This window comes from Oncorhynchus tshawytscha, linkage group LG25, assembly GCF_018296145.1.
Source record: "Oncorhynchus tshawytscha isolate Ot180627B linkage group LG25, Otsh_v2.0, whole genome shotgun sequence".
Lineage (NCBI taxonomy): Eukaryota > Metazoa > Chordata > Actinopteri > Salmoniformes > Salmonidae > Oncorhynchus > Oncorhynchus tshawytscha.
Genome location: NC_056453.1, coordinates 10288428 through 10316010, shown reverse-complemented (window position 1 = coordinate 10316010; position 27583 = coordinate 10288428).

The following is a 27583-nucleotide window of genomic DNA, read 5'->3' as shown; positions in this document are numbered from 1 at the left end:
TCTGTGACAGTGGATGATGGTGATGGTAGATCAACGTTTAATTCATGGACTGGGGGTATGTTATATAGTATACAGTATCTTAAATGTATGCCTACATTCAGATATAGCTCTCTCTGTTCAATATCACTTACCCTTCCATTTCTTGACCAGTTGTCTGGGAAAGGGGATGTTGCTTCGATTTGCCAATTCGGAGGCAAGTTCTCTGCATTTGAGGCTACTAAGCCCATGAAAGTGGTATCTTGACATTCTTGTTTAGCAAGCTCAGGCTCCATGTCATCAGATTAAACCCTGTGTGCCTCTGCTACTCTATCATAGCCTCTCTTTCGCACAGGTTTGTCAGCGTACCCCTTCAGTGTTATTCAGTCTATTTCTTCAACCCTCGCTGCTGTTTGAATGGACTTCTTAGGCTGCTCTCTCAAGAACCTAGACCTCTGCTTGTTTTATGTTTGTATTCACAGGGTATGATAATGTAATAATACAAAATATTGAGTTCATATGCATGACACATTGCAAAAAGACTATGCATATTATGCATAAAACAAACCAAATGTAATAATACTTTGTATGGGATATGGTGGCCATTGGCTCTACTTACCCCAAGGCAAACAATGAATATATTAGCCCATAAAGCTACAAGGATTCACTTTCATGCTAGGTTTAGGGTCTCATATTGTAGTGTACAGAGACCCCAACTGATGTATAAAACAATCTTAAAACGATCTGCTTTGGTTTAGATACAAGCATCATTAATACTATAACACAATACATTAATTTCACTTTCTGGCAATAACTTGCTTACCACTTTTTCCATGTGGTTTCTTCCTTCACAGGCTCCATGAAATGATGACCTCTTCCTAAATATTTGGTCATATGATTCATTTTGTGTATGGTTTTCTAGAAGAGGACTAACCCGTTTGGCTCAACTTACCCCACTCGCTCATATATACTGTCATACAGTTGATCTGAATTTACCCAGATGTGAAAATGCAGCCCCCATCCCTCCAAATGCTTTTCTGTCACATGACATGTTAACAATGAATAAACATGTATGGTTCACTTGCCTATAAAGTCAACACTATCCATCTGAGCTACACTTTACAAGTGTCAGGGAGCACAAGAAGGCTTTAGTGGTTAAGAACCTCAGACAACTGATAGTGCATCATCTCCCTCTCTAACATACTAAAAAGGGCTTTTATGTTTCTGCAATGAGTATAGTGCACCCCTCTTTGGGATGGCTGTCCTAGATTTAAGAGCTTGTCAGACACCACAAGTCCTCTATTTTTCCATAAACCCAAGGTTTTTATTTAGTATCTTGCGTTGGGGAATTCTTCACTCTGAAATGCTGAGGTGTATAATAAAATAACGGTCCACAACTGGGACTTGGTGCGAAATATGCCTTCATCTCACCCTTGTTGAAGCATCTTTTATGTGATGCTTTTTTTTTTGCGGTGCCTAGATGGAGTCCAAAAGGCATTACAATGAACTGAAATTAACCAGAGGATTTCCCTCCAATCACAGGTGACTAGAGTAATTGTCTTAATTCATCCACGTTTAATTCATGCCAAAAGAAAACTAACATTACAGTAGACCCCGGTTGATATTCCTTCAAATAAAGTGATCATGCTGAACAGACACCATGGTGTCTACTGTGAGGCACAGACACAATACCCAAGCTGCCTACTTCATACTATGCCGTGACAGGAGCCTAGCGAGGTCATGTGTTTATTAGGACAGAGAATGGAGATATGCAGTGATACGTGTAATATTGTGACTCTTGACAGGCAGAGGATGCATAATTCAGTGGTTTTAACTGGACCAGTCTCGTGGACGGAGAAAGGCGCTGTGCCGTTTCTTTAGTGACTCGGTCTCTTCATCACTTCTGGAGGCTGACATCTCTTTCACAGCAGCGTGATGGGAGAGAAGGAGAAAGCAAATGCCATGCATACAGGTGAACCCACCAAGAGGAAGGCAGCCCTCTCATGAATACATGATTGTGACACACGGTGATAATTTGCATCGGTGTAAAAAGGGACGCATCAGCGCTTTGCCTTCCAAGATCTGGGGGTTGTTTTTTGTTTTACGCTGTCACTTCATTATTTCATTTTGAAAATGTTTTTTTATTAACAGTGGCATTCCAAAAGGTGTCGACTGCGATGCTCTGACTTGTCATGCCAATCACAGTCTTGTGAGCATACATCATAACAAAACGCTGAAACAGGTTTGTCCTTGCCTAATCTGGGCTACTAATTTTCGAGGTCATTATGCAAATCAATACTGTTTACAAACATGAAAGCCGCCATGCCGTTTTTGATCTGCAGCAGAAATAGCATTGATTATCATTAGCTAAAGCCTGGCTCGGCAGGTGTCATGTCAATAACAACCTGATCGATATGCACTAGTCTGAGGGGGATTGGAACAGCGGGACTTGTGTAGTTTTTTTTTTTTTTGTATGCGGATTCTGAGGCGCCACGCATTCAAAGCCAAATCACATCATTAACTGGGCTTTGCAGATGGACTACGCCACTGAAATGTCAATCACATACCATCGGCAGTTTCTTTTAGCTTTTTATTGCTTCAAGATTATGTGTCGTTATTTTCCGAGAAAAGTTCTTGCTAGGCCCTTTCCCAAGAGTGATGAACAGAAACAGACACTGAGAAGAAATTAAGCGCAGGTTCTCTCTGTGCTTTCTCATCCTCAACTTAAAAAAACATGTGTTTCTTGTGCCTGGGGCATGTTACTATGAGAATCAAAGTATCTCAAAATTTCATGAAAACACCGGAAGAGAAATTTTACACATCACATTTAAATGTGTAATTTATTCCCTTTTCCTTTACTACAATGCAATCTCTGGTTTTCCCTGATGACTTCTGTTTAGCTGTTAATTTGTCTATTTATTTATTCATCCGTTTATTTGAAAATTCTTTCTCCGGCTCTCTGGCACATGACCCTTGCTCCATCAGCCTTCTCTTCTTGCAGAAATAGAGCATGGCCGCTCCCTGAAGAGTAAAGGATTGTGGGTCAGAGACAGAGTTTGCAGAGGGCACCGTGGAAACGCTGTGGGGGCGACTTGAACAACGCAGAAGTGTTCACCAGGCTATCACACTGTGATAGCGCTTGTTTCTGGGATCATGAATGCTTATGAATGTTAAGGAGGGTTGTTACAAAGGGCTCCAAAATTACCCCTGAAATCAAACATTGACCTTGTTGTGGTACTGGATCATATTCAGGAGATTAACATTATCTGCGTTGAGTGCTGCTTGACATTTTTAACCAGTGTTCTACCAATGTTGACCAGTGTTAACCAGTGTTCTACCAATGTTGACCAGTGTTAACCAGTGTTCTACCAATGTATTTACTCTACATATTCACTTACTTTTGAACAAGAAGACTAAATCACCATACATACAGTCGTGGCCAAACGTTTTGAGAATGACACAAATATTAATTTCCACAAAGTTTGCTGCTTCAGTGTCTTTAGATATTTTTGACAGATGTTACTATGGAATACTGAAGTATAATTACAAGCATTTCATACGTGTCAAAGGCTTTTATTGACAATTACTTGAAGTTGATGCAAAGAGTCAATATTTGCAGTGTTGCAGGTCTTCTTTTTCAAGACCTCTGCAATCTGCCCTGGCATGCTGTCAATTAACTTCTGGGCCACATCCTGACTGACGACAGCCCATTCCTGCATAACCAATGCTTGGAGTTTGTCAGAATATGTGTGTTTTTGTTTGTCCACCCGCCTCTTGAGGATTGACCACAAGTTCTCAATGGGATTAAGGTCTGGGGAGTTTCCTGTCCATGGACCCAAAATATCGATGTTTTGTTCCCTGAGCCACTTAGTTATCACTTTTGCATTATGGCAAGTTGCTCCATCATGCTGGAAAAGGCATTGTTCGTCACCAAACTGTTCCTGAATGTTTGGGAGAAGTTGCTTTCTGAGGATGTGTTGGTACCATTCTTTATTCATGGCTGTGTTCTTAGGCAAAATTGTGAGTGAGCCCACTCCCTTGGCTGAGAAGCAACCCCACACATGAATGGTCTCAGGATGCTTTACTGTTGGCATGACAATGGACAGATGGTAGCGCTCACCTTGTCTTCTCACAAGCTATTTTCCGGAAGCCTCAAACAATCGGAAAGGGGATTCATCAGAGAAAATGACTTTACCCCAGTCCTCAGCAGTCCAATCCCTGTACCTTTTGCAGAATATCAGTCTGTCCCTGATGTTTTTCCAGCAGAGAAGTGGCTTCTTTGCTGCCCTTCTTGACACCAGGCCATCCTCCAAAAGTCTTTGCCTCACTGTGCGTGAAGATGCACTCACAACTGCCTGCTGTCATTCCTGAGCAAGCTCTATACTGGTGGTGCCCCGATCCCGCAGCTGAATCAACTTTAGGAGACAGTCCTGGCGCTTGCTGGACTTTCTTGGGCGCCCTGAAGCCCTCTTCACAACAATTGAACCGCTCTCTTTGAAGTTCTTGACGATCCAATAAATGGTTGATTTAGGTGCAATCTTACCGGCAGCAATATCCTTGCCTATGAAGCCCTTTTTGTGCAAAGCAATGATGACGGCACGTGTTTCCTTGCAGTTAACCATGATTGACAGAGGAAGAACAAGGATTCCAAGCATCACCCTCCTTTTGAAGCTTCCAGTCTGTTATTCAAACTCAATCAGCATGACAGAGTGATCTCCAGCCCTGTCCTCATCAACACTCACACCTGTGTTAACAAGAAAATCACTGACATGATGTCAGCTGGTCCTTTTGTGACAGTGCTGAAATGCAGTGGAAATGTTTTGGGGGGATTCGGTTCATTTGCATGGCAAAGAGGGAATTTTTTTTAAAGTGAAAAGACTTTAATATTAATATTAATATTTGTGTCATTCTCAAAACATTTGGTCACGACTGTACAGTGTACATATACTCCCGTTACAGCCGGTATGTACTTCTAAGACAGGTCTAAATAAGAATGTACAAGATACCGAAAAAATGCCTATTTGGCACCTCCAATAACTCACGTCCCAAGGATCCCAGATAGCACTAATATTACTGCCACACAGTGGTGTCTTCAACAGCTTTTAATTGTTACATTTTTTTATTAAATGACCTTTTTTTAACTGACTTGCCTAGTTAAATACAAATTCTTGTTTACAATGACAGCGTACCTTGGGAACAGTGGATTCACTGCCTTGTTCAGGAGCAGAACAACAGATTTTTACCTTGTCAGCTCAGGGATTCAATACAGCCACCTTTCGGTTACTGGCCCAATGCTCTAACCACTAGGCTACCTGCTGCCCCAGCTCAACACATTGGAGGTGCTGAAGAGGATTTGTTTCAGTTGCTTGTACATTTTTATTAAGATATTTTTTGGAGGTACGTTCCAGCCGTAACGGGATTAAATGACGATAGTTGCTCAGTGAAACCTCATGTTTGTTGAGTAATTAATTTATTGACATTATAACGCTCGCAGAGCTGTCTAATGGGAGTTTGAATCTGAGCTTCCTCGGCGTTAGAGAGGAGACACGTCATACTCATCGTCGACATCTCCAAAGCACAGATACTGGGGAAGGTGCTGCTCATAATCAGAAAGAGAGACATAGAACTGCAACAGCAGTTCACCGAGTGAGTTTACACTATTCCACGTCTTATCTACTCTATGACCGATAGCTCTATATATTTCTTACCAAGTGGCTAAAAGGATAACAAACAAAGGAGTTATTTATTTAACCTTTATTTAACTAGGCAAGTCAGTTAAGTACAAATTCTTATTTACAAAGACGGCCTACCCCGGCAAAACCTGGATGACGCTGGGCCAATTGTGCAGCACCCTATGGGATTCCCAATCACGGCCAAGTGTGATACAGACCAGGATTGAACCCGGGTCTGTAGTGAAGCCTGTAGCACTGAGATGCAGTGCCTTAGACAACTGTGCCACTCGGGAGCCCCTTTTCTGACAATATCTACACCCCTTCAGCTACTGTTGTACTACTGAGGCGTGAAAGTTGAGAAAACAAAAAAAGACTCAAACTTTTCTGTTAACTCAACCAAACACTGATCCAAGGAGTTCAGCTCCTTATCAGAGTGTGGGATAATTGTTGAAACAGGTCTGTGTTCTGGTCCCTAAAATCAACCTCCGCCTCTGTCTCCTTCTCACAAGTCTTTCAGACAACCTTGGTGTGATTTTTTGACAAAGCACGCTGCTTCTCAAGGTGCACTCCTGTGCTCTACATAAAAAAGGACAAAGACAGAGCCAGCGAGAAGATGGGAGAAGAAATAGATTTCTCCTCTAATTATGCGCTAAAAAGTGACTTTGTGGAAGATAAAGTTGGGTGACATAAGGGAAACATTGAGGGACACTCTCACTTTAGGAGGGTTTTCAAAGTGGGAAGCACAAATTGATGTTTGTGCAAAGTTATTGCCGCTAATTGGTACAAACTTAATGAATGCAGGGTGTTGTGTGGAGACAGATGCTTTGTGCAATGTGGCAGATTTCAGTGGCTGCGTGTCTCTCTCCTTCCTCGGCACATCAAGAAGGCGAGAACATTTGGCAGGTCACAGTATTATGCGAGGAGAAGGGGAAGCCCTAGAAGAGTAGAAAATGAAAAGTTGTGTGTGTTTATTTGTGTGCTAATTTATGTGTGGATGAATGTGTTTCTGCGTGTGTGTGTGTGTGTGTGTGTGTGTGTGTCTGTTAACTCTTGAGCGCTTGTCTGTTTGAGCCATCCTCTTTTGCTTGGGCTTTCTTAGCTTGCCCACTCTGTGGCTCGCAATTAGCGTGCAGGCCTCAGGGACCTAATTAACCAGTTCAATTAATAAATAATTTTCATTAAAATCCCATACAAGTCACCCTGACATTTGTCAGCTAGTCATGAGGTGTGTGTGTGTGTTTGTGTGGAGAGAAAGATGATTAGCTTGTTTGCTTACCCCCCAGGTGGCTGAGGCAGAGGCAGGGACCAGGGGGGACAACAGTGTGTGTGTGTATGTATGTGTGTGTGTGTGTGTGTGTGTGTGTGTGTGTGTGTGTGTGTGTGTGTGTGTGTGTGTGTGTGTGTGTGTGTGTGTGTGTGTGGAGGAGCGTATAGAGAGAGGGAGAGAGGGCTTACTCCCAGAGCTGGACCCCACAGCAGAGGAGGGCTCCTGTGACCTTTTTATCGAGCGGCAGATCGATAACGCGTGAGTGGCCATCCCTTTGAGTCGCAGTCTAGGCCTGGGCTTAGAAGGCCGGTGGCCAGCAGTAACAAGGGCTGGGAGGGCAAGGAGTCCTGGGGGTGGAGGCAGGGAGGGGCATTAACTGCCTCATGTCATTGACTCATAATGATGTCTTCCTTTGATTTAAGAGGGGGTGGCCATGGGGAAGCATTGGTGGCACCCCACTGGCCACCACAGAACAGGACCCCTCTTTCCTTTGTCTGTCTGTGAAAGCATCGTCTTTCGTCTGTCATCACACTCGATGATGAAGGAGCAAAACAGACCCTGGCTATTTTCACATTAGAATCCCATTTAGTTAGAACATACTGAATCTATCTGGTCCTAATAGATGGAGATGTTTTTTTTGTTGTTGTTGGGCTGTAACATATATTCCCTTGTGGGGCTGACAGGACAGAAGCACTTGTTTAATTTGTAGCATAATCTCTTAACAGTGACATTACAGCATCTCCTTGTCACCGCAAAGTGCCACACTGATGGATCTGACTGTGTACCAGCGTTCATTAAGACACACACCAAGTAGCCTTCAAACCGACTCCATTAGAGGCTGTCCTCTGTTCTGCCGTAGAGGACGCACACCAGTTCTTACTATCAAATGCTTTTTTTTTATGCATATGTGCAGGGGCTTGAAAAGTGTTTTCTTTCTGAAATGCCAGTTAGGAGCCAATCACTGGATATCAAAGCGCCCGGGTACAGTACAAGACAACCCAACGATACAACAACCATGGGCTGTGTATTCAGACTGCCTTTCATGTTGGCCATGGTGGACTGATTCGACACCAAGAGCAAACGCCGTGCGTTAAGCGAGTTGCCATCTGTCTGTGCATATTATGCTGAGGAATATGATAACAGTTGGGGGTCAAATTAGGATGAATTTGCTATTATAAATGTGTAGTCTCGAGAACCAGAGAATCAGAGTCAAGCAGCCCACAGTGCTGTATGTATGGCTCGGTCATACTTTACTGGAAGTTAACGAAGTCATCTTTACACATTTCATTTCGCCACACTCAGATTCTCTTAGAAAACCCACGCAAGTTGATGCTTTCTCTAATGCAGCATGATGCATGTTGACGGACCAAAAAAAAATGAAATTGTGTTTTCAAATAGCCTAATACACATTTCAAGATTATGTGTGGGTTAAAATGTCTAATCCTAGGTCTGGTGTATTTCTCACTAGACTTGGTCCAAAGATACCACAGTGGATTGATAAGATGAAGTATGGAGAGTAAGAGAAAATGCCTCAAAGACTGACACAAAGATGGACGGACAGACGGATAGAAAAGGAGAAGAGGAAGAAGAAGAAGAAGAAGAAGAAGAAGGACCACGTTTGTTGTTCCCAGTCAGGTTTGACCAAGGCCTGGCCTTTTCTTGGGTGACTCTACACTACAGGCCTTTACAAGCCCCCCTGAGAAAACTCAGCAAAACCCAACTGCCTCCGCTTTGAAGCAAAAAGGGGTTATTGTGTGAATATTCTGCGCTTGTGTTTGTGCGTCTTAATCTTCCGTTGGGTGATCTTTGGAGAGGAGGAACGCCGGGTGTCGATGTTGAGAAGAACTCCCAGTTGGAGAAAGAGAGAAAGAGAGAGAAAGAGAGAGAGAGAGAGAGAGAGAGGGTCTGTGCACTTGCGAGAGCGCTGGCAGCTAGAGTTCAGTACGGGGGCGTAAGTGTGTCAAGAAGAACGCTTTCCCCCCCATCCGCAGGCCCGGGGCCCTCTCCACAACATTAAAAAGCATAAACAGTCAATACTGAATGTAACTCGGAGTGAGCGTGAGAGCGCGCGCGCGAGAGAGAGAGAGAGTGTGAGCAAAGCAAAGGTTTTTCAAGTGTTACACAACACAATGAGATCAGAGAGGCAGAAGCTTGGCTGTAGTGTATGGTTGGTTGTGATAGGAGGCGGGGGGGGGGGGGGTCTTCCAAGTGAATCATTCATTGCGGGTGGTGGGCTGGGGATCAGGAGAGGTAAGAGAGGGATCAAGGAAATCTACACCTGGTGCAAGACGGGTCAGAGCAGCCTCAGACAAAAGGGAAAGAAAGAAAAGGAGAGGAAGAGTTTCTTCCGTTTAGAAAGAGGCCATCGCTCCATTATCCAGTGCACTCATCCAAACAAGAGCACATGAAGTATGTAAGAACATGTGGTGGTAGGCTGTCTATGGTAGGGGAGCACACTGAAAGATGCCTTTCATGCCGATAAGAGCAAAAACACTGCTGATGCTATAAAATATCAAATGTACAGTACACATTTGAGACTTCCCGTTTGAGATGGCAAGGTTTGTTTATCTGTAACTCATTGTTCTTACTCATAACCGTTCTGTCTGGGAGGGATGAGAGTCTTTCACTAGCTCAGTCTCCCTTTTCCACTCCCTCTCACTCTGTCTCTCACAAGGATTTCATATGACTTCTCAGAAACATTTGCCACCTGGCTGACTTCAGAGTCTGTGATAAGTGGAAGTCGGCATGTCTCCCTCGCGGTCTTTTTTAATCAAATCTTCAGTCACACCTCACATGAAGTGCAAACCAGCATTCAGACAAATTCAAATTCTGTCAGTGTCCGTGTCCGTGTCCGTGTCCGTGTCCGTGTCCGTGTCTGTGTCTGTGTCTGTGTCTGTGTTTGTGTCTGTATCTGTGTCTGTATCTGTATCTGTGTCTGACTATTTGAGTATTTGTTATTTAAATAGTTTTTTCTGTGTATTTGAATATTTTCAAATACACAGCCGAAAACAAGTACTTTTATTTGAGTATTTGAATGGAAACCAAATAGTCAACCAAATTGTATTTGAATGTATTATACTATTTTCAAATACCCGTGTTACAGTTTTTTTCGATTGCTAAACGACAGTGGACACAACTGGAGTCACATGTGCAAAACTCTAACTACAGTCTGCACAGCAGCAGTTCATGTGGACCAAACTCTAGTTCGTTTTTCATTGCTTGAACACAGTTTTCAAAACTCTACACACTTATCCCATGACTTTAACCACAACCTGCACAACACTGTGGATTTACAGCACTTTGTTCAAATGCTAACACACTGCTGTCAAAACTGTGAACCACACATTCAAAACGGAATAGATTTCAGCCTTGTGCCTTTCAAACACTGCTGAATGCAATTTCAGCTGAAAGGCTAAGCAGGTGTCTTGTTTTAGACTTGTTAGTGAACACACACACATATTACAGTATATATAGGTAGAGCTCAGAAAGACTCATTTTGGAAATGGAACAAGGAAGATGGGTTCGTGGAGGGAGAGGGCGGATGCGTGGAGGAAGACAAAGAAGACAAAGAGCTGTTATTTCAGATGAAATAAGGGCTTCACTTATAGACCATGTCGTGAACCATGGTCTCTCATTGAGAGAGGCAGGGTTGAGGGTGCAACCCAATCTGCAAAGATCCACAGTGGCATCTGTAATGCGAATTTTCCATCATGCAAACAGGTGAGAGTTACATCCTTACAGTAAATGAAAACATTACAGGAATCTATTTTGTATTGCAATTATAGAATATTTAAACAGATATATATTACAGTAAGTTTGACTGTAAAATATATTTTTACAACAGGACCCAAAGGCTGCCCCCAACAGGGGGAAGAGGAAAAATATTTTCAGATGCGCAGGAAAATGCTATTGTTGACATGGTTGTTGTCAACAATGCAATAAAACTGCGGGAGATTCAAGATAGAGTGCTGGCTGATAATGATATATTTGAAAATGTTAATTCTGTCAGCACAACAACTATTGCTCCAGTCCTAAAGAAACACCAAGTTACAATGAAACAATTATACACTGTACCGTTCGAGAGAAACAGTGAACGGGTAAAAGAGCAAAGATACCAATATGTCCAGGTAAGACGTCTGAGGTTACAGCTATACAAAATATTTACAGTAAAAAAAAAACACTAGCATTTCTACAGTAAAACTGTGCACTTACTGTTTTTCAGAGAGTAATGGAGGTGGAAGCACTGGAAAGACCACATTCATTTGTATTTATCGATGAAGCTGGATTTAACCTTGCCAAAACACGGCGCAGAGGAAGGAATGTTATAGGTCAAAGGGCCACTGTGGAGGTTCCAGGCCAAAGGGGGAAATATCACCATGTGTGCTGCAATGGCCAATGATGGTTTGCTTCTCAACACACCACTCATTGGCCCATACAACACAGAAAGGCTTATAGCTTTCCTAGAACAGCTCTATGCTCAGCTAGTGTCAGCAGAACAGGGGAGCCAGTAAGAAACCCCCAAGTTTTGTCATAGTTTGCGATAACGTTGCTTTTCACCACTCTGCAGCTGTCACAGATTGGTTTGCAGCACATCACAGATTTATGGTTTTGTACCTGCCTGCATATTCACCCTTCCTCAACCCAATAGAGGAGTTTTTCTCTGCCTGGAGGTGGAAAGTGTTTGGTCACCACCCACATGACCAAATGTCTCTTTTGGAAGCCATGCGTGCCGGATGTGAGGACACGAGTCCAGAGGACTGCCAGGGATGGATAAGGCACTCCAGAAGGTTCTTCCCCAGGTGCATGGCAAGAGAAAACATTAGATGTGATGTTGAAGAAAACCTGTGGCCTGATGCTAGAGAGAGGCAGGATTAGCCCCTCAATTATTTGTTCGAATTACAGTATGTACTTTTAGTTTCTACCTTTTTTTTCTCATTACTGTAATTCCGTAAATTACTACAGACTATTGAAGCAAACGGCTAATTTTCATTTACCTTAAAGAATTGTTATGTTCTAAAAATTTTAATAAATCATGTGAAATAATGTCACTCTTTTCTTTGAAGAAAATATGACTTTGTATGAAGTCACTGAAATTGTTCAAACTCTAAAGATGAAAAGTTTGTATTTTCTGTATTGGTGTTTGATGCTAGTGTTTTTACTCTCAGTGTGTTCTGAGTGACAGTGTGTGTTATCTCAGTGAGGGTTGTGCATAGTGTTTGGCTGCACTGAGCGTGTTTTGAGCCATGTGTTAAGAGTTGTGTTGCTTGGAATGAGTTTTGCAGGTGATGTGAACTTTTTAGCTCAGGTGACAGTTGGTAGTGCAGACTGTAGTTAGAGTTTTGCACATGTGACTCCAGTTGTGCCCACTGTCGTTTATCAATCGGAAAAAACTGTAAATGTATGAGAGTGTATTTGAGTCAGTGTATTTGAGTATTTTCAAGTACTTTCCAATATTAAACTACTTGTTTCTTCAAATAAAGGTTATCTGAATACTTGTTTAGAAATGTATTAAAAAGTAATTGAAATATCTGAAATCGTGTTTGAACCCAGGTCTGGAGTGTGTGTGTGTGTGTGTGTGTGTGTGTGTGTGTGTGTGTGTGTGTGTGTGTGTGTGTGTGTGTGTGTGTGTGTGTGTGTGTGTGTGTGTGTGTGTGTGTGTGTGTGTGTGTGTATAGAGTAAACGTTTTTGTATAGGGTGGAGTAACCCCGAAGAACAATGTCCATTTACTGACACAAAAAAGCAAAGTTCAGTAAAAATTGGTATGTGGATGATGGTCATGTTCAGGTGAACGAACCATGTAGGGAAATAAGTGTCTACAGTTGACACTTTTTAGTTATTTAATTAAATGTTGTTTTTAGAAAAGGGGTGTTTTTCCCAAGTACCAAGGGGGGGGTGCAGTTCCCCCAACACATCAACTTGAATTTTACTGCTTTATTTTACTGATTACAATTTATATCTCTTAACAAGTGGATTATGGATCTATATATCCTTAGGCTCCCCTTATAGTAGATCTATTAAAAGTTAATAGATCTTACTTAATTAGATTATCTATATAACTTGTTCAAAATGAAGAAATGTTTTATCAACATACCTCAGAATCGTTTTGTTAGAGTGACCTAAACAATTTAGGTGAGACAGATAAAAATTTTAGTTGAGCAATGGTAGTGTCAGCCAGGGAAAGTTTCGGGAAAAAATGTGTGGCGTCAAGTGGTTTCCGTGAGAATTTACTGTGCCAATAAACAGTTGATTCAGTTCACTTCAATTAGGTTAAGATACTGTTTTTTTAAGCCACATTTGTAAGTACATACAGTTGAAGTCGGAAGTTTACATACACTTAGGTTGGAGTCATTAAAACTCGTTTTTCAACCACTCCACAAATTTCTTGTTAACAAACTGTAGTTTTGGCAAGTTGGTTAGGACATCTACTTTGTGCATGACACAAGTAATTTTTCCAACAATTGTTTACAGACACATTATTTCACTTATAATTCACTGTATCACAATTCCAGTGGGTCAGAAGTTTACATACACTAAGTTGACTGTGCCTTTAACAGCTTGGAAAATTACAGAAAATGATGTCATGGCTCTAGAAGCTTCTGATAGGCATCATTTGAGTCAATTGGACATCATGACATCATGACATCATTTGAGTCAATTGGAGGGGTACCTGTGGATGTATTTCAAGACCTACCTTCAAACTCAGTGCCTCTTTGCTTGACATAACGGGAAAATCAAAAGAAAATTGTAGACCTCCACAAGACTGGTTCATCCTATAGTACGCAAGTATAAACACCATGGGACCACGCAGCCGTCATACCGCTCGGAAGGAGACACGTTCTGTCTCCTAGAGATTAACGCACTTTGGTGCGAAAAATGCAAATCAATCCCAGAACAACAGCAAAGGACCTTGTGAAGATGCTGGAGGAAGCAGGTACAAAAGTATCTATACCCATAGTAAAACGAGTCCTATATCGACATAACCTGAAAGGCTGCTCAGCAAGGAAGAAGCCACTGCCCCAAAACCACCATATAAAAGCCAGACTACGATTTGCAACTGCACATGGGGACAAAGATTGTACTATTTGGAGAAATGTCCTCTGGTCTGATGAAACAAACATAGAACTGTTTGGTCATAATGACCATCGTTATGTTTGGAGGAAAAACGGGGATGCTTGAAAGCCGAAGACCACTATCCCAGCCGTGAAGCACGGGGGTGGCATTATCATGTTGTGGGGGTGCTTTGCAGCAAGAGGGACTGGTGAACTTTACAAAATAGATGGCATTATGAGGTAGGAAAATTATGTGCATATATTGAAGCAACATCTCAAGACATCAGTCAGGAAGTTAAAGCTTGGTCGCAAATGGGTCTTCCAAATGGACAATGACCCCAAGCATACTTCCAAAGTTGTGACAAAATGGCTTAAGGGCAACAATGTCAAGGTATTGGAGTGTCCATGTGACGTAGAAGTCCGTCACTGGCTGCGGGCAGCATTTGGTTCTTTAACGCACACACATATTCATCACTCCTCCCTGCGCCATTATACCATAAGTAAACAATGTGGGTCGACACACAATTTAACTTCTGTCTTGGTGCATGCATTATTATACTTATCAATGTTGTGGATGAGCACATTGTTTGTTTGTTCTGTTCCTCTCTCTCCATCTCTGTAGCTTCTGGGTATGCTGGAAAAGGACCCGAGCTAAGGGAATTGGGTTGGCTTTATAGTGCCTGTCCCAAATGGCTCATTAATGCATATGGGCATATTGAAAGATATTGTCAGTAATGATGTAATGTTGTAAATGTTATGTTGTGATATTGTTTAAAACCGTGTTGCAATGTATATCCTTTAGTATGTTTAGTTCATGGAAAATGTAGGTTTGTATTGTTAATTGATTAATTAATTAGGGTTAATTGTTCTGAGGGGAGGGGCTAGCCCTACAAAAGGAGCCTCTCTCCAGTCTCTAAGGGGGATTTTTTTGGATTGAGCTGTGGATGGGGCAGCATTGTTGTTAAGCTGTCCCATAAGGTAGACGTTGATGGCAGTACTGTTGTTTTCTGTTCCGGAATCACTTGTAAATAAACACCTTTGCACAGAAGAACTTTTGCGGTTCCGCCATCTTTTTATTTTTATAGAGGTTAGGTTATCCAGTTTAGCCATCTGGCCTACTCTACGTGACAGTCCATCACAAAGCCCTGACCTGGTCACATAGATAATTTGTGGGCAGAATTGAAAAAGCGTGTGCGAGCAAGGAGGCCTACAAACGTTACACCAGCCCTGTCAGGAGGAATGGGACAAAATTCACCCAACTTATTGTGGGAAGCATGTGGTAGGCTACCCAAAACATTTGACCCAAGTTAAACAATTTAAAGGCAATGCTACCAAATACTAATTAAGTGTATGTAAACTTCTGACCCACTGGGAATGTGATGAAAGAAATAAAAGCTGAAATAAATGATTCTCTCTACTATTTTTCTGACATTTCACATTCTTAAAATAAGGTGGTGATCCTAACTGACCTAAGACGGGGACTTTTTACTGGTATATAACGTCAGGAATTGTGAAAAACTGCATTTAAATGTATTTGGCTAAGGTGAATGTAAAGATCCGACTTCAACTGTATTTCTACCACCGAAAATTGCTCATACTGAGGTTGCACCTGAGTGTATCAATCAGAGCAACTTTTCTCAAATAATTGAGCTGGTTGTTTACAATGCTAGGCATCAACAAATAAACATGCACTTCCGGCTACCTACAGATTCAAGGTTCCCAATCCTTTATCAAGGTTTATAAGCAATCATAAACTAATGTTTTCTTCAACAAACAATGCTTTCTAAGAACAAGGACACTGACTGCATACTGTTTTCCTTGAATATCTTCCTCTCTTTAAGGGCAAACAAAAATTGCTCACATACAGTTAATTTGAGCCATTTTACTGCCAGTACAGGCTCAGACTCATTTGGAGGAGGCAACAATATCAGTGTGAATTTGATTTCCACTCCCCGGAATAGGCCGTTTCCTTTTGTTGTCAAACAGAATGACTAAACATGCTCATTCACATGCTCCCATGGTAGAGCGTTATTAATTTATTACTTTGGAGTTATCTGTGCTTTCACACACACGCCTGCCTAGATGAATGACAATGTTAAATTTTGTTTGAATATGGCTGATATGAATTATGTAACCAGAGACTGACAGCTTTGTTGCGTTCCTATAGCCCTCGCTCTCCTCCGGGATAATAGGCTATACATTAGATAATGCACAGTAGGTCTAATTGTATGACTATATAGAAAATATATGGGGAAAATGATCCTTTGAGAATAAAAGCAGTAAGCGCCAATATGGAAGAGTTTAGTTGAGTCGTGAGGCCTCTGGTGAAAACTACGTCACTGTAATGTTCTGGCAACACTGGGAGAAGGTTAGGGCGGCGAGAATAATCTGCCACCATTTGACACTGGAAAGTGGGGCACTTCATTCCATCAGGGTTCAGCTCTGATGTTCGTGATGAAGCCTCAGAAGACTGGTTTAAGAGAAAAAATGAAATAAATAAAAATGAAAGAAGTCCAAAAACATTGATGGCAGTGGTGGTGGTATCAGATGTTGATCGTCGTGGCGAAGGGCTGCCTTTGATAGGCTTGCGAAAAGTGGCAGGACGGTTTTTCCCCAAGTGCTACTCCTCGAGACGGGTAGCATTGAAAAAAAACTGTCAGCGCTGACTGATTGGTCTGAAAAGACTGTCAAATGTCAAGGAGTTATCAAACGGGCAGAAATGTGTTCTTTTAGAAAGATGCCGGGTGAACGAAAAGCATAACCTTTCAGTGGGGGAGTGGAAGTCACTCTTTCTCCATCATGTGCGGCCCTCTAGAATAGATAAGAAAAAACACGTCCTTTTTACCAGGCGTACACTTTCACCGCTAATTGAAATCTACGGCTGTTGACATAGACTGTTGAGATGATTCGCTTGAGATGATTAAATCCATTTGGACAAAAATCCACACCATGGAATGCTTCCAAATTATAAAGACACTTGACTGGTTGGATTCACTGCCTGGCCACAAAAAAAAAGACTCACCAAAAAGAAAGAAACGCATGCATTTTGCAATAGAAGGGATACACCAGACATTTTACTTAAATTGCCAAGTAAGAGTAAGTTATTACAGAGTACGTTCTCAGAAAGTTCTCAGACTTTTCTTAATGTTACAACAGCAGTCTATGTGTATGTAAAATGTATCAATAATGTATCAGTCAAAAGTTAGGACACGCCAACCAATTTTTTACTATTTTCTACTTTGTAGAATAATAGTGAAGACATCAAAACTATGAAATAACACATATGGAATCAAGTAGTAACAAAAAAAGTGTTAAACAAATCAAATATATTTTATATAGTAGATTCTTCAAAGTAGCCACCCTTTTCCTTGATGACAGCTTTAAACACTCTTGGCATTCTCTCAACCAGCTTCAACTGGAATGATTTTCCAACAGTCTTTAAGGAGTTTCCACATATGCTGAGGTCAGGTAATTGTGGAGTCCAGGTCATCTGATGCAGCACTCCATTACTTTCCTTCTTGATCAAATATCCCTTACACAGCCTGGAGTTGTGTTTTATGTCATTGTTCTGTTGAACAACAAGTGATTGTTCCACTAAGCGCAAACCAGATGGGATGGCGTATCGCTGCAGAATGCTGTGGTGGCCATGTTGGTTAAATGTGAATTCTAACTCAGTCACTGACAGTGTCACCAGCAAGGCACCCCCACACCATCACAGCTCCTCCGCCAGGCTTCACGGTGGGAACCACACATGCAGAGATCACCTATTCTGCTTCTCATAAAGACACAGCGGTTGGAACCAAAACTCTCAAATTTGGACTCATCAGACCAAAGGTCAGATTTCCACTGGTCTAATGTCCATTGCTCATGTTTCTTAGCCCAAGCAAGTCTCTTCTTATTATTGGTGTCCTTTAGTAGTGATTTCTTTGCAGCAATGCAACTATGAAGGCCTGATTCACGTAGTCTCCTCTGAACAGTTGATGTTGAGGTGTGTCTGTTACTTGAACTCTGTGAAGCATTTATTTGGGCTGCAATTTAAGGTGCAGTTAACTCTAATGAACTTATCCTCTGCAACAGAGGTAACTCTGGATTTTCCTTTTCTGTGGCGGCCCTCATGAGAGCCAGTTTCATCATAGTGAATGACCGTTTTTACAATTGCAATTGAAGAAACTTTGACATTTGAAGGTAGAAATTTTCCGGATTGACTGACTGTCATGCCTGCTCCCGCTCTTCCTTCCCCTACATTACGCACTCAAGCCACCTTCAGTATGCACACCTGCCTTTCCCCGTCACACACATCAGCTCTCATTGGACTCACGTGGAATCAATTACTTGTGTAATTTCCTTCCCTATATCTGTTTCCTAGCTCTGTTCCCTGCTTCGGGATTGTTTGTCATATGTCCTTATTTTCCCGTGTGCTGACGCTGTTCCTGTCATGTTCTATGTCTGTTCCTGAATAAATGTTTGACTCCCCGTACCTGCTTCTCCTGTCCGGAATCAGTCCTTACACTGACCTTCATGTCTTAAAGTAATGATGGACTGTTGTTTCTTTTTGCTTATTATTTATTATTTATCTTGCAATAAATTCTACAAATTAACTTTTAACAAGGCACAACTCTTAAATGAATGCATTCCAGGTGACTACCTCATGAAGCTGGTTGAGATAATGCCAAGTGTGCAAAGCTGTCATCAAGGCAAAGGGTGGCCACTTTGAACAATCTCAAGTCTAAAATATACACTATCGTTCAAAAGTTTGGGGTCACTTAGAAATGTCCTTGTTTTTGAAAGAAAATCACATTTTTTGTCCATTAAAATAACATCAAATTGATCAGAAATACAGTGTCGACATTGTTAATGTTGTAAATGACTATTGTGGATGGAAACGAGCAGATTTTGTGTGGAATATCTACATAGGTGTACAGAGGCCCATTATCAGCAACCATCACTCCTGTGTTCCAATGCCATGTTGTGTCCTCAAGTCCTAAACTGGCAGCTTCATTAAATAGTACCCGGAAAACACCAGTCTCAACGACAACAGTGAAGAGGAAACTCCAGTTGAGGAGTTGTGAGGCGTATGTTTCTCAAACTAGACACTCTAATGTACATGTCCTCTTGCTCAGTGGTGCACCAGGGCCTCCCACTCCTCTTCTATTCTGGTTAGAGCCAGTTTGCGCTATTCTGTGAAGGGAGTAGTAAACTGCCAATTTCTCGCATGGAATAACCTTCATTTCTCAGAACAAGAATAGACTTTCAGAAGAAAGGTCTTGTTTCTGGCCATTTTGAGCCTGTTATCCCACAAATGCTGATGCTCCAGACACTCAACTAGTCTAAAGAAGGCCAGTTTTATGCTTCTTTAATCAGGTTGACAGTTTTCAGCATAATTGCAAAAGGGTTTTCTAATGATCAATTAGCCTTTAAAATGATCAACTTGGATTAGCTAACACAATGTGCCATTGAAACACAGGAGTGATGATTACTGACAATGGGCCTCTGTATGCCTATGTAGATATTTCATGAAAATATCAGCCGTTTCCTGCTACAATAGTAATTTACAACATGAACAATGTCTCCACTGTATTTCTGATCAATTTGATGTTAATTTAATGGACCAAAAAATGTGCTTTTCTTTCAAAAACAAGGAAATGTCTAAGTGACCCTAACATTTTGAACAGTAGTGTATTTCAATTTGTTTAACACTTTTTTGGTTACTAAATTATTCCATGTGTTATTTCATAGTTTTGATGTCTTCACTATTATTCTATAATGTAGAAAATAGTAAAAATAAAGAAAAACCCTTGAATGAGTAGGTGTGTCCAAACTTTTGACTCGTACTGTATACGTATCAACATACCTGTAAAAAAACTCAAATGTAAAACAAATGTATTTTGAGAGGGGAGTTGGTGGATGGGCCAATAATAAAACATGAAATAAACACAAAAATGGCAGTCTAAATACTGTACATTGTACAATTGGCAAAGAGGGGTATTAGTTATGCCGTCCCTGCCCCCCCCGTCACATGTCTGACACTACAAAGTAGCTCCCACATTATGCTTGCATGTACAACACCCCATCTGCCTGGACTGGCTGAAAGGAACAACTTGTTCACAACTAAATCCCCAGCAAACACTGATGTTGCTTGGACTCCTCTCATACAGAACGCTTGTAAAGCATGGGGAAATGTGATGATGTGGCTCAGCAGCACTGACAAGACTAAACAGCAGCAATCATGACACAGTCCTTGGCTACCATGGGGTGATTCCATGCCAGTGTGGCCCGAAAATAATTTTGCTATCTCAGATTGTTCTGTCAATTCTCACATAGAAACTTAATTGTGAGGAAGTATGTTTGACTAGCTTTTAAAACTTTTAAGGTACCACCGCTTTTTTAAAATTTTCACCTAAAATGACATACCCAAATCTAACTGCATGTAGCTCAAAAGAATAGATCTGATAAAATATAATACAAAGAAAAAAACAACTGTTCTTTTGTATTGTTTTTGTACCATCGTCTTTGAAATGCAAGAGAAATTATTCCAGTCCAGGTGCAATTTCGATTTTGACCACTTGTGAATGCAGTGTATGTGCAACGTTTTAGACTGATCTAATGAACCATTACATTTCTGTTCAAAATGTTGTATCAAGACTGCCCAAATGTGCCTAATTTGTTTATTAATAACTTTTCATGTTCAAAATTGTGCACGACCCCTCAAACAATAGCATGGTATTATTTCACTGTAATAGCTACTGTAAATTGGACAGTGTAGTTAGATTAACAAGAATTTAAGCTTTCTGCCAATATCACATATGTCTATGTCCTGGGAAATGTTCTTGTTACTTACAACCTCATAATAATCGCATTAGCCTACGTTAGCTCAACCGTCCCGTGGATGGGACACCGATCCCGAAGTTAACATTTGTATCACAATTGTTATTTTTTTATCGTGATGAAAGTGGCCATTTCCGGCCTGTTTAGACCAAAACATGCCTTCTGTAAGACCCTATGATCCGTGAACCGTAAATAATTCAGACAACATCTTGGTGTCATTATACTTCTTATAGTGTCTTCTAAAATATGGAGTATGTCTAGATTCTGAAATTAAAAAAATCACTTAAATGTATACAAAATTTAAAATATTCATATTCATATCTCCAAAGTACCCTTTTTGATTTAGTTACATTTGACACAATATACTTTTCAAGTACATCACATTTCCAGAGCCGGGTTTCTGCTACTTTTGAAATTATGATACATTTTATGTGCACCACCAACACAGTGAATAAACAGTTGAAGTACGATGCCTCCTGGCGGCCATGTTGGAAGACTACCGCATTCATTCTTCTGACAACAACAGCCAAGTGGCTACCCCAAACTGCATGACAACAGTGCCTAACACTGATTCATCACCATGGTCATTTTCTGTAGAGCATTTGGCTGCAGGAAATACAACGGGGAAAAAGATGTTTAAAGATTCCCCGCAAACACGAAACATTGGTGACACCAAGATAAGACTCAATAACTGTCAGAAAAGCAAAGAAACCTTTTAACCCGTCAAAACTTGAACCCAGACAGCTGTCAGTAACGGGTCTGCCTGGATCATTTCATCACGGGTAAGTCATGTCAGATCAATTTCAAGTCTAGTTTAGCTGTTAAGCTAACCAGGTGTTAGCAACAACACTAAGCTAGCCAACATTTGCTAGCTAGATAGCTTGTAGTCTAGCAACTAGCATGTGTCGCGTGAGTTTCAAGTTTTGGGGAAGCTATTTTTCATCATAAAAAGGAACCTTTATACCAAATGTATGCATGCCTCTATCATCGCATTTGCAGACAAATGCAAGCCTACTATTCCTAATGTTATGAGTAGATTGAATGGTGATAACTTAAACTACCAATGAAAAAAATATTTAAAAAGGGAACTCCCTCTGCTGGTTATATGCTGAATATGCAATCCTAAAGGAGAGCTGTGATTGAATAATAAATGTACCATAGAGTCCACTCTGGAAATTTGACATTTTTGAAGAGTATATTGAATACAAACGATATATGAAAAAAAAATAGCTAAATCAAAAAGGGTACTTTTGAGATATTCATATCAATATGTTCAATTCATTGGAAAATGTGCATTTCAGAATCTAGAAATACTCCATAATTAGGATCACACTATAAGGAGTATAATTACAGTGGGGCAAAAAAGTATTTAGTCAGCCACCAATTGTGCAAGTTCTCCCACTTAAAAAGATGAGAGAGGCCTGTAATTTTCATCATAGGTACACTTCAACTATGACAGACAAAATGAGAAAAAAATATATAGAAAATCACATTGTAGGATTTTTAATGAATTCTTTTTGCAAATTATGGTGGAAAATAAGTATTTGGTCACCTACAAACAAGCAAGATTTCTGGCTCTCACAGACGTGTAACTTCTTCTTTAAGAGGCTCCTCTGTCCTCCACTCGTTACCTGTATTAATGATCTTCCACACCAATCTCGACAAACCATTTCTGCATGGACCTAGCTTTGTGCATGAGGGCATTGTGATGCTGAAACAAGAAAGGGCCTTACCCAAACTGTTGCCACAAAGATGGAAGCACAGAGTCCTCTAGAATGTCATTGTATGCTGTAGCGTTAAGATTTCCTTTCACGGAACTAAGGGGCCTAGCCCGAACCATGATAAACAGCCCCAGACCATTATTCCTCCTCCACCACCTATGCATTGGGGCAGGTAGCGTCCTGCTGGTATCCAGATGACGAAGCGTGATTCATCACTCCAGAGAACGTGTTTCTACTGAGATGCAATATTATGTAATGTGCTTATTATGAGAATGCCAGTTGCATTTGTATAATTTGCCAGTTTTGGTGTTACATGTTGCCGTTGCCTGTTGGTATCTTCCAGGGAGTGTCCTCGGGCATGAGCCTGTTTTAGGTGACAATTCAGTTCTGGTTTTGAATTCAAGTGGGGATCGAGCCAGGTACACATCCAACCTGTAATACCTATGGAAGCTACGGGGTTCACCTGCTTGAGGCTCAGCTAGTTTTGTTGTTTTGTAATGAAGGCAAGTAAGTATTTTGTCTAGGTGTATTTCTCATCGTCTTTATCACCTACTGTACTTGAGCATTGTAAATAAATATGGACACGTATGCACCTGAACCTTCGGCCTCCTGCTGAATCTCTGCCCCTGACAACATTACAATGCATGGCTGGCTGTCTTTGGATGACTTTCTCCATCTTATTGATGCCAAGTATATAGGCTATTGAGCAATCATGTTATGCTTGCTGTTATGGCCCTCGATTCAATAAACTCTTTGACCATTGATTATTTCTTAGTAGGCCTATGGGTAAAGCGGGTGCCATCATGTTCTTAGGAACTAGTCTTATATTTCTGTTTCCGAGTAACAGCTTTACATCCCGTATCAAAGTATTAAGCAGTCTCTTATTCAGAACAAGGCCATTCTGAGGCTATAGCTCATATCTACAAAACGAGGTGAGTGTAGGCTGAACTGAAATCAGTCAAGTAAATCAATATAGCACATTCTTTATAACGAACAGCGTAAACATCATCCATTCCTATAAGCAACTCTTTCTGAGCTCTGTTTGTGTCCAGTTGAGAGAGCTATTGAGCAGTAGGCCTACCATCAAAACAATACTACAAGAACAACGGGCGGAAAATATCAAGTCTGCCTGACGACTGCCTGCCTTAAGTTTAATCTAATTTGGTCTTTATTGAGAAATGGGTAAGAGCAGTGTTTTATTCAGGCCTATGTGTGTTTTTCCTCCTATGCTCCTTCCTTTGTTGCTTTTCCTCAGCTGCTTCTGACAAAAGACAGCCAGCCTGCCAAGCCCGGTGCTGCTCTGGGACGAACCTGTCAATCACTCCTGACGGCACCCTGACAACATGTACGTTAAAAATTCAAACGCGACTCAAAGCCGGTGCGTGACAGCCGAGCCTTTGAAAGTGGCTGCAGCGCTCTGCGACTGCCAGAGGAGTACGAGTGGAAAGCAAACTAAGGAAACAACACTGCGGAGGGGAAAAGAGATAAAGGGAGAGAGAGAGAGAGATAGTGAGAGAAAACAAAAGTTAAAAGCACAAGAAGAGGAATGTGGGTCTTGATGGTGGGAATAGGCATTGGATTCTCCCTCGTCGTCCCATTGCTTTCTTAATTTGTTTGAAAGTCCCTAGCGAGTGAGTGGAGCAGTGTGTTTTCCAGGGATTGTGTTGAGGACCTCTATCAGCTTTAGTCCAGGGATGGGGAGCGCTGCTCTTAACTCCTCTGAGACCTCTTTCTCGCATGTAGTCAGGCATCCTGTGCATCTCATTACCATATCCACAGACACAAAACAACTGCACACACTAATGTAATGACAATTGCTTTACCCCATCTTACCATCTTAAGGCACGAGCCGACAATTGATTCCCACCGGCAAACACATACAACAACCAATTTAATGTGCCTTTTTGTTACAGAAAAGACTATTACAAGAGAGTATGTGAGTTTGCAATTAATCAAATCAAATTTTTATTTGCCACATGCTTTGTAAACAGTGCAAATGCTTACTTACAGGTCCTTTTCCAACAATGCAGGGAGCATCCTGAGGGAACATGGATGACTTAATTCAGATACATCATGTGGTCCTCAATGATGTACGACAAGAGTATTCTTGCTAGCCAGCTATTCCATATCCAGAATTTTGACTGAATGCATATGGCACACAGTACATATGGCGTGCTATGAGCACAGATAAACTGGCTAGAGGACATACTTTTGAATGATGAATTGGCCATACTGGTGCTTTTGCACATGTGAGAAAACGAAGCAAAATGAATGGAGTAAACGGTCAACAGCACAAAGGCCTGGACAGAGCCCCTCTCCATGGGAGAACTGCCATCTCTGCAGTCCTGCAGGTTTTCCACAGATCTCTCAATCAGCATCCACATTCACAGTTCAAAAACACACTGAGCTGCATACTGGTACAAAGCCAACCACCCATTGTTGTAGGGTTGACTGTGTGTGTGTGTGTGTGTGTGTGTGTGTGTGTGTGTGTGTGTGTGTGTGTGTGTGTGTGTGTGTGTGTGTGTGTGTGTGTGTGTGTCCTCCAAATTTATTGGCACCCTTAATAAAGACAAGAAACAAAATACTGTATAAAATAAATGACACAAATACTGAGCTACGGTGAGCTCCAAAAGTATTGGGACAGTGACAAATGTTTAGTCGTTTAATCTCTCTACTCCATCACTTTGGATTTCAGCTTTAGTTTGATGGTATTTTTTATCCATATTGGGTGAACAGTTTAGGAATTATAGCACTTTTTTTTTTACATAGTTCCTTCATTTAAGGAGACCAAAAGTATTGGGACAAATTCACTTATACAGTGCATTGGAAAAGTATTCAGACCCCTTCCCTTTTTTTGTTACATTACAGCCTTATTCTAAAATGGATTAAATACATATTTTTATTCATCAATCTACACACAATACCCCATAATGACAAAGTAAAAACTGTTTTTTTGAAATGCTAGCAAATTTATAAAAAATAAAAACCAGAAATACCTTATTTACATAAGTATTCAGACCCTTGCTATGAGACTCTAAATTGAGCTCAGATGCATCCTGTTTCCATTGACCATCCTTGAGATGTTTATACAACTTGACTGGAGTCCACCTGTGGTAAATTCAATTGATTGGACATGATTTGGAAAGGCACACACCTGTCTATATAAGGTCCCACAGTTGACAGTGCCAGGAGGTTGAGTGAATTGTCCGTAGAGCTCAGAGATAGGATTGTGTCGAGGCACAGATCTGAGGAAGGGTACCAAAAAAAGTAGTGTAGCATTGAAGGTCCCCAAGAACACAGCGGCCTCTTAAATGGAAGAAGTTTGGAGCCACCAAGACTCTTCCTGGAGCTGGCCGCCCGGCCAAACTAAGACAGAGCTCCAGAGTTCCTCTTTGGAGATGATAGAACCTTCCAGAAGGACAACCATCTCTGCAGCACTCCACCAATCATGCCTTTATGGTAGAGTGGCCAGACAGAAAACCCTCCTCAGTAAAAGGCACATGACAGCCCACTTGGAGTTTGCCAAAAGGCACCTAAAGGACTCTCAGACCATGAGAAACAAGGTTATCTGGTCTGATGAAACAATATTTAACTCTTTGGTCTAAATGCCAAGCGTCATGTTTGGAGGAAAGCAGGCACCACTCACCACTTGGCCAATACCATCCCTACGGTGAAGCATGGTGGTTGCAGCATCATACTGTGGGGATGTTTTTCAGCGGCAGGGACTGGGAGACTAGTCAGGATCGAGGGCAAGATGAACGATGCAAAATACAGAGAGATCCTTAATCCTTAAACCTGCTCCAGAGTGCTTAGGACCTCAGACTGGGACAAAGTTTTACCTTTCAACAGGACAACGACCCTAAGCACACAGCCAAGGCAATGCAGGAGTGGCTTTGGGACAAGTCTCTGAATGTCCTTGAGTGGCCTAGCCAGAGTCCGGACTTGAACCTGATCAAACATCTCTGGAGAGACCTGAAAATAGCTGTGCAGCGACAGTCCCCATCCAACTTGACAGAGCTTGAAAGGATCTGCAGAGAAGAATGGAAGAAAGTCCCCAAATGCAGATGTGCCAAGCTTTTAGCATCATATCTAAGAAGACTCGAGGCTGTAATCGTTGCCAAACGTGCTTCAACAAAGTAATGACTAAAAAGTATGGATACTTATGTAAATGTTTTATTTTTTATCAATTTGCACCAAAAATACAACAACTGTTTTTGCTTTATCATTATGGGCTATTGTGTGTAGATGGATGAAAAAAATATTTAATACATTTTAGAATAAGGCTGTAACGTAACAGAATATTTTCCGAATGCAATGTATGTGTGTTAAAGTAATCAAAAGTTTAGTATTTGTCCCATATTCCTAGAACGCAATGACTCAACAAACAATAAAGGTTAATGCTGCTGTTGACCTTAAAGGCCCAGTGCAGTCAAAAACGTGGTTTCCTGTGTTTTATATACAGTTTAGGTCGGAAGTTTACATACACTTAGATTGGAGTCATTAAAACTCGCTTTTTTTTATATATATTTTTTTTTAACCACACCACAAATTTCTTGTTAACAAACTATAGTTTTGGCAAGTCAGTTAGGACATCTACTTTGTGCATGACACAAGTAATTTTTCCAACAATTGTTTACAGACATATGATTTCACTTGTACTCCACTGTATCACAATTCCAGTGGGTCAGAAGTGTACATACACTATGTTGACTGTGCCTTTAAACAGCTTGAAAAATTCCAGAAAAGGATGTCATGGCTTTAGAAGCTTCTGATGGGCTAATTGACATAATTTGACTCAATTGGATGTGTACCTGTGGATGTATTTCAAGGCCTACCTTCAAACTCAGTGCCTCTTTGCTTGACATCAAAAGAAATCAGCCAAGATCTCAGAAAAACATTGAAGACCTCCACAAGTCTGGTTCATCCTTGGGAGCAATTTCCAAACGCCTGAAGGTACCACGTTCATCTGTACAAACAATAGTACGCAAGTATAAACACCATGGGACCACGCAGCCGTCATACCGCTCAGGAAGGAGGCGAATTCTGTCTCCTAGAGATGAACGTACTTTAGT